We start from the raw sequence: 7,765 nt of genomic DNA, 5'->3' as shown, positions 1-7,765 counted from the left end.
CCCCCCCCCGCCCCTGCCTCCCGCGTCAGGGCTTCTCTGTGTATCTTTAGGTGTCCTGGAATTCGCTCTGTAGACCAGGCTCGCCTCTCTGCCTTCCAGGTGCTGGAATTCCTGGTGTGTGCTACCACTCCTGGTTTTAAAGAATTTGTTTTTGTTTTGGTTTGGTTTTGAAACAGGGTCTTTCTATAGATAGCCATGGCTGTCCTGGACCTTGGTATGCAAACCAGCTTGGCCTCTAACTCACTGTTTGCCTCTGCCCCCAAGTGCTGCTAGTAAAGGTGTGTGCTACCACGCCCAGCTAAGGAATTTTCTAAGATTTATATTTATTTGAATTACATGTAGATGTGTGTATGGGTGTGTGTGTGCATGTGAGTATGAATGTGTGTGAAGGACCAGCTGTCGGCAGATGCACAGTCAGGGTGGGCCTTCCTGCCACAATTAAAACTTCCCTAGAAATGCCCGCACAGACATGTTCAGAGATGGGTCTCCTATGTGCTTCTAAATCTGGTTGACAGAGACTAACCATCACAGAAGGACACTCATAACTGTGTAATGCCTTTACAATACCACTTCCTGACAGACAGTGATGGCTCATACCTTTAATCCCAGCACTCCGGAGGCAGAGACAGGGGATCTCTGTGAATCTGAGGCCTGCCTGGTCTACAGAATGAGTTCCAAGATAGCCAGGGCTACACAGAGAGAAACCTTGTCTTGAAAAACCAAACAAGTAAGTTATCACTTTCCTTTCCATTCACACACTGGCATCATAAAGCCAGATTTTCTTAATATTCTTCAGTTCCCAAACAAAATAAAAATTAAAAATAAAACAAATGAGACACAGAGCAGAGAAGAGATCCTTCTGTATTGTTAAACCAAATTAACGAGCTGAAAACTGCTTTTTATTACTATTGTTATTTAACTTTTAAACTATTTTAAAGATAGAGTCTCTTTACATATCCCTTGCTGGCCTGGAACTTGTGGTGAAAGGGGACGGTGCCACCAGACAGAAGAACTGGTAAATTGAGCAGGCTCAGATTCCAGGGAATCTCAGAATTGAGAACGGCAGGACTGGAGCCAGATCCCTGCCAGACTACCTGATCTGGAACATGGAACCATGACAATCCAGTGAGAGGCCGGTGGCAATCAGTCGCCTTAGTATAAAAATCTGGAGTTCTCCATGCTAATGAGGTAGCCAATAGGTCCTGAGTGTTCAGCCAATGAGCTTCCTGTCCTGGGCATCCCTTCCCACAAAATCCCTGTAATCCCTGGTTCACCCTCAGGAAGGTGTATGCATTCACATCCGCCATCAAATAAAACAGTTTGGACCAGCAAGGTCTGTCTCTTTATCATGGATCACTTCCTGCAAATCTCCCAGAGGAGGCCTTTTCTCTTTCGGCCCCAAGTACTCACTCAAAAACCAGGTTCTGCACCCCGTCCCAGGCTCAGCCATCCCCTTCCTGCTTGGCTTGTATTTGCCCTAAGGGGAAGTTTAAACCTCGATCCCCCCACTTTCCCTCCTTCCCAACTGGAAACACTGAATGAGGATCCCCATAATGGACTGTGTTCTGCCTTTCCTGAGCAGCTTGTCAGCAGTGCTTGGGCACCCCAGCAGAAATCAGACAGACAGGAACTCTCTCTCTATGTAGACCAGGTTGGCCCTGAACTCAGAGATCTGCCTGCCTCTACCTTCTAGTGTTAGAACTAAAATGTATGTGGCCATGCCTCACTTAGCTTTTAAATTTTTGTGGGTTTTGTTTGTTTGTTTGTTTGAGACAGTCTTACTAAGTAACTCTGTCTGTCCTGGAACTATGTATAGACCACGCTGGCCTCAAAGTCACAGAAATCCACTTGCCTCTGCTTCCCAAGTACTGGAATTAAATGTATGTGTCACCGCTGCCGTGCTCAGCTTTGTGTTTTATTTTTACTTTATTTTTTTTATTTTGTTTTGTTTATAAGGAAGTCACACTATGGTGCCCATGCCAGTACCAAGTTCCTGGGACCCTCCAGCACATTCAAGTTACAGGCACAGGTCACTGTCCTGAGTTTTCATCTTTCCAGCCTGGCATATTACTATTAGTACTCTGTTTTAGCTAAGGCTCTTGCTGCTAAGCTTTTTGGCTTGAGTTCAGTTCCTCAGACCCATGTACTAGAACACTCTTACAAGTTGTTCTCTGATTTCCCCTACATTAAAAAATACAATGCAGGGGCTGGAGAGATAGCTCAGCGGTTAAGAGCACTTACTGCTTTTCCAGAGGACCTGGGTTCAAATCCCAGAACCTACATGGCAGCTCCTACTGTCCAAGATCTGACACTCTCACACCTACATACAGGCAGGTAAGACACCAATGCCTATGGAAAGAGGAGGAGGAGGAAAGAAAGAAAGAAAAGAAAGAAAAGAAAAAAAAAGAAAAGAAATAGAATGTTAGCTAGGCCTCGTGATGTAGTCTCCAGTACTTGTGGAGGGAAGAAGCCTCATAGCTCACGGTCCTGGAGGCTGGGAAGTCCAAATGCTTACTGAAGGCAAAGGGCCTTTTGGAAGGTGCAGGACATCACAAGGACAGCAGAGGGAGGAACTGCTAACTTGAGTCTCTCCCTCTTTTCATGAAGCAGTTCATACCACCAGGAGGGGCCTTCATGAACCTCTTGAAGGCCCCCCTACTGACACCACTGACAGGATAGGAGCTTCAGGGTCTTTCTCCACACGAGGAGAGCAGCACACATCCTCAGCTGTGGTCTGGGGCAAGCAGCTGGGTTCTGCTGCCTGCACTGCTGTTCAGCCTTCTTTTGCTCCAGACCCAGTTTAAAACAGTCTCCCTGAACCCAGAGAATGGAAGGGTTGGATCTTCATTCCCAAGTGCTAAATCTGCTGCCTCCCAGACTGCCTTCCTGAGTGCAGCCCAGGAAGTAGCGCTGTACTACTTCCTCCCAGGAAGGCGCCAGGTACAAAACTCTACCTTTGACTTCAGCAGGCCTCACTCAGAAAGGTCAGATCCATAAGAACATGGAAGGGAGTACAACATGAAGCCAAAGAAGGGGTGGGGTGTGTGCAGAGTACCACCAACAGTGAAAAAAACACTTCTTTGAAGGAAATCCCAGGGAACCTTCAAGTGACCATTTCCCAGATCCATTTCCTCAAATTCAAGCTGTGCTGGTTCATGTTGTTATTTAGCCAACTGGAGTATCTGGGGAGAGGAAGCCTCAGTTAACGAACTACCTCTAGCTGGGCAGTGGTGCCGCACCCCTTTAATCCCAGCATTTGGGAGGCAGAGTGCCGACTGCTCTTCCGAGGGTCCCGAGTTCAAATCCCAGCAACCACATGATGGCTCACAACCATCCCTAACGAAATCTGATGCCCTCTTCTGGAGTATCTGAGGACAGCTTACATATAATAAATAAATCTTAAAAAAAAAATAAGAACAATGTATTTAAAAAATAAATAAATAAATACATGGAACTCCCTCTATCAGATTGGTCTGTGGGGCGTTTCTTTGAATCATGATTGACGTGGGAAGGCCCAGCCTTCTGAGGACAATGAGATCCCTGGATAGTTAGTCTTGGGAGGGTTAAGAAAGCAAATTGAAGAAGCCTTGGGACATCAGCCAGTGAGCAGCATTTCTCCATGGCCTGTTTCAGTTTCCACCTGGTTCCTGCCTTGAATTCCTTGCATGGTAAATTGCAATTGGAACATATAAACTGAAATAAATCTTTTCTCTCCAAGTTGCTTTTTGTAATGGTGTGATTTGTTCTGTTCTGTTGTGGGTTTTTGTTTTGCTTTGCTTTTATATCGGTCTTGTACAAATTGGCATTGATAGTTACTTCTGTGAGGGACTAAAAGCCTGAGTGCTTTATTTCATTTCTGAGCATGTTGTTCACCCATTGATAGCAGCTGGTGTCCTACTGTTTTCTATTGTGGTGGTAAAATACACTGATCAAGACCTGGAGATGGCTCAGTGGTAAGCGGGTGTGGTATTCTTCCAAAGGACCAGAGTTCAGTTCCCAGAACCTATAACAAGTGCTTCACAGCTGCGTGTGACTCTAGGCCTGACACCTGCTCTCTGCAGCCACCTGCACATGCATACATATATATATATATTTTTTTTTTCCGAGACAGGGTTTCTCTGTGTAGCCCTGGCTGTCCTGGAACTCACTTTGCAGACCAGGCTGGCCTTGAACTCAGAAATCTGCCTGCCTCTGCCTCCCAAATGCTGGGATTAAAAGCTTGTGCCATCATGCCCGGCTCATACATATAAATTTTAAACTTTTTTTTCTTTTCTTTTGGAGACAGAGTCTTTCTATGTAGTCCTGATGTCCCTGAACTCAACTCTGTAGCCTAGGCTGGCCTAGAATGCAGAGACCCAAATCAGCTTCTTGAGTGCTGGGATGTAAAAAGTGTCCATGGTTAGCTAAAATTAAAATTTTTTGTCTGTTTATATTTGTCTTTGTGCACATGAGTATGGTGCCTATGGAGGTCAGCAGATCCCTTGGAACTAGTTACAGGTGGCTCTGAGAACTTAACTCCAGTCTTCTGCAAAAGTCTGCCTTTGTTTTTAAAGATTTACTTAATTTACATGAGTACACTATAGTTGTCCTCGGACACACCAGAAGAGGTCGTCAGATCTCATTATGGATGGTTGTGAGCCACCATGTGGTTGCTGGGGATTGAACTCAGGACCTTTGCAAGAGCAGTCTGTGCTCTTAACTGCTGAGCCATCTCTTCAGCCCCTGCTTGTTTTTGAGACAGGGATCTCTTTACATAACCCTGTTTGTCTTATGTTGTATGTTGCACCAACACAGACTAGGCTGTTTTCAAATTCACCAAATCACCTGCCTCTTAACCTCCATGCCTGGGCAAGATATATCTATTACTATTTTATGTAGGGATGCTTTGCTGCATTTGTGTGTGTAAACCATAATGTATGAGGACAGTGGGTGTTGGAACCCCGTTATGGATGCTTGTGAGCTATCACATAGGTGCTGGGAATAGAACCTGCAGCTAGCCCTCATTTGATCAGGAACTCACTGAACTCCAAGCTGCTCAGCAAAAGGCTGATGATCTCTAGCTTAACACTCAGGGTGAGCCCCTACCTGGTATAGTTCTTTTGTTACAGCAGCCTGGCAAATCACTAGCTTTCTGCAGAGCTAAGGCCTCTTTGGGATTTGGCTCCTTTTCTACTTCTCAGCACCAGGCAGTGCAGGGCCTAGAAGCCCTTTCTGAATTGCTGTTGCCAGGCTTCTGCTCTAGCCTTGGTCTGTTAGGTCTCCATGCCCACAGGAAGCACTAGAGTCATCCCAGCCCTAAGTCCACAGTATACAATTTCTCCACACAACTCATATGGAGTTGAGCCCATCTTGCAATTTTATGTATAATGGCCGTTACATTTGATTTCTTTCTAGTGGTATGTAGTAACATTTTATTCTTTGACTAGGTCTTGCTTCACATAGGCCAGGTGTGGTGACATGCATCTGTAATAGCATCTTAAGGGTAGTCAGAATCTAGAGATGGCTCAGCAGTTCAGAGAACAGACTGCTGGGGTTGTCGAAATGGCTCAGTGGTTAAGAGTGCTGACTGCTGTTCCGAGGGTCCTGAGTTCAAATCCCAGAAACCACATGGTGGCTCACAACCATGTGTAATGGAATCCGATGCCCTCTGTCTTCTACTGTTTTGTATCCACTGTATCCACCATTTGAGTCATACTGTCTCCACAGTTGAGGCTATCAACAATTGTATTATTTCTAGGAAAACCACTTCCCTCCCAACCACTCCTGATGCACATTGCACACCCCTTTCCTGTTCAGGGAAGCTGGGGAATACAAGCGGGAGCTTTTTCTTGGTACCCTGCTCCAGTCTTTGGTCTTATGACACTTCAGCTGACCTTCAAAGGGTTATGCATAGGTTACTACACCCATCAGGTACATGGAGGTCACATTCCAGGTTAGGTTTAAGGCTGAATATTCCTGACATGCACAGGTAAAACACAGGAAGGGAAAACAGTGTCACTACCATAGGTGGGCATAAGCCCCAAATTTACAAGACCCATAAAGTCCACAAGGCCAAATTCCAGTACAGAAGGGGAAACGAGAACTTTGTCTAACCATTTACCCAGGACAATCCACTCAAGGGAGTATCATTAACATAGGAGGCTGGTGAGGTGGTTGAAAGCTCAGCGGTTAAGAAAACTGACTGCTCTTCCAAAGGTCCCAAGTTCAAATCCCAGTAACCATATGGTGGCTCACAATCATCTGTAATGAGATCTGAAGCCCTCTTTCTGGTGTCTGAAGACAGTGTACTTACATGTAATAAAAACATAACAAAACGACAGCCTAACTTAGATCTCCAGGACTACGATGGAGACTTGTATAGCTATGCGCTGGCCTCTATTGTGTAAATATAACATGAATACCCATACAAAAAGTCTAGGTATGGTGGCACATTAGTAACATTTGAGAGGTGAAACTCAGAGTGCAAGGGCAGTCTCAGTGCCCATATGTTAGGCCTTGATGAAACCAGGGATTAAGATAGGCTAGATTCATTGGAGTCAGAATTCCCTCGCAAACTTGTTTAAAAGGATAAATTTCAATCTATACAATTCATTCTACATACTAAAACAAACAAACAAACAAAAAACCCCCAGTGATCCAATGAAATTACCAACATGTTTTCATGCATAGGGTTGACATACTTCAAAGTCCAGAGTACCCAACATTTAAATTCAAAGCATGAGCTATAATCTTGGACAGCATTCAGTGCTTCTTACTTACAATAAAATGAAAACATAGCTTTTAAATATTAAAGCAGACAGAAATTTAATTTTAACATTGTTTTAATCAAGTAATGTAGCTGTTTGAAACAGGAAACTTTATGACACCTCAATAGAGCAACGAAGGATTATTCCTATCAGGTTAACCTCCATGAATAAAACTCAGATTGTGTGAAATTTGAATCCCACTGGTTTGGCACCAGAATGAACAGAAGCCCAAGACCTTCCTAAGTGTCGAAGACCTGACCGTTTCCCTCTAAAGCAACAGCTCTAAGACAAAATCTTGCCAACCTGAGGCTGAATGTGCTGATGTACTTGAGACTCATCTCAAAAAATGATGACAAATGGAGATGGGCTGGCCATGCAACAAAGAATCTGAAACCCAGGAGACAAGTGACTTTCCAAGTACCACTTCTTTGGTGTGACACAGCACATTCCCTTGTGACCATTCCAGGTGTATGGCTCCTGCTCCACACTCAAACTCTTATTAAGGTTCTAATTTTACTAAATATTTTTATGATTTTAATGCACAATTTTTTACATTGTTTATTAAAGTCTAATAATCTGTGAGATGGATGATACAAATAAAATTCAAATAATGTATGAGCTAGCACGCCACACACAAATTAACCACATGGGTTTTTAACTCCCAGAATGCACTTTTGAAGAAAGAAATATGTGCTGTTTAATATTGAAGACAAGTTTTCAAATATAGTCAGGACCCCAGATAGAGCTTACACCAGCAAGTGTGTAAGAACTCACTTTTGTGTCTGAAGTCCAAGGCTCTGAATGGGCTGGTCAGGCCTTACCTAGCCGCACCCACCCAGTGGCCATCAGTCTCTCAGGTATCCAGCTATATTCAATGTGAAGTAAAAAATATCCCAAGTCTTACACCAAAATACAGGCTCTGACTCAGAAGTATGAGTTTAACTTTCTCTTTAAATAAGACAATTGGGGAAGGGGGTCAAGCTTGAAAAACAGTAACACTTATTTTGGCAAGATAGCAA

The sequence above is a fragment of the Mus caroli genome, chromosome 12 (assembly GCF_900094665.2).
Source record: "Mus caroli chromosome 12, CAROLI_EIJ_v1.1, whole genome shotgun sequence".
Taxonomy (NCBI): Eukaryota; Metazoa; Chordata; class Mammalia; order Rodentia; family Muridae; genus Mus; species Mus caroli.
This window is presented reverse-complemented; position numbering follows the sequence as displayed.